This window comes from Trichechus manatus, unplaced genomic scaffold (genome assembly GCF_000243295.1).
Source record: "Trichechus manatus latirostris isolate Lorelei unplaced genomic scaffold, TriManLat1.0 scaffold00030, whole genome shotgun sequence".
In the NCBI taxonomy this organism is placed as follows: Eukaryota; Metazoa; Chordata; class Mammalia; order Sirenia; family Trichechidae; genus Trichechus; species Trichechus manatus.
The window spans coordinates 13,921,294-13,922,053 of NW_004443966.1; positions in this window are offsets into that span (position 1 = coordinate 13,921,294).

Consider the following 760-nt stretch of genomic DNA (forward strand, 5'->3'; position numbering starts at 1 on the left):
TGGTAACACAGTCCTTAAATCAATAAACTTCTGTTTGGGGTCTCTGATGCTCCAGGCTCCAGGTTGTCCAGGTAGGGACACCAAGGCAGGTAAGACATGACCTGAGGCGTTCAAGAAGGTCTTAGTTTCCTAGAGCTGCTGTAACAAAATACTACAAAGTGGACGTCATATAAGAATAGACATTTATTGTCTCACCGTTCTGGAGGCTAGAAGTCCAAATTCAGGGTGTCTACAGGGCCATGCTCTCTCTGAAGGCTCTGGGGGAAGATCCTTTCTTGTCTCTTCCAGTTCCTAATTGCCCCTGAATTCCTTGGCTTGTAGCTGCAGCCTAACTCCATCTGCACATGGCCATCTTCCCTGTGACTCTGTGTCTCTTCTCCTCTTTTTTAAGGACATCACTCCAATTGCATTAGGACAAACTCTATTCCAGTATGACCTCATGTTAACTGATAGCATCTTCAAAGACCCAATTTTTAAACAAGGTCATGTTCACAGGTACCAGAGATTAGGACTTCAACAAGGAACACAATTCAATTCCTTACAAGGAATCTACAGGTGGCCAGTCAGGCCAGCAGACATGTTTGTAAGTCAGAAAAGCCAGAAGTGAAGTCAAAAGAACTTGGGACCAGGGTTGGGTGATCTGGGTTCTATTCTCAGCTTTGTCACTAACTTGGCTGTGTGTCCATGCAGAGTCACCATGCGCCTCTGGGCCTCAGTTTCCCCAAGTGTAAAATGAGAGCGTTTAGCTCTCTGACATGTA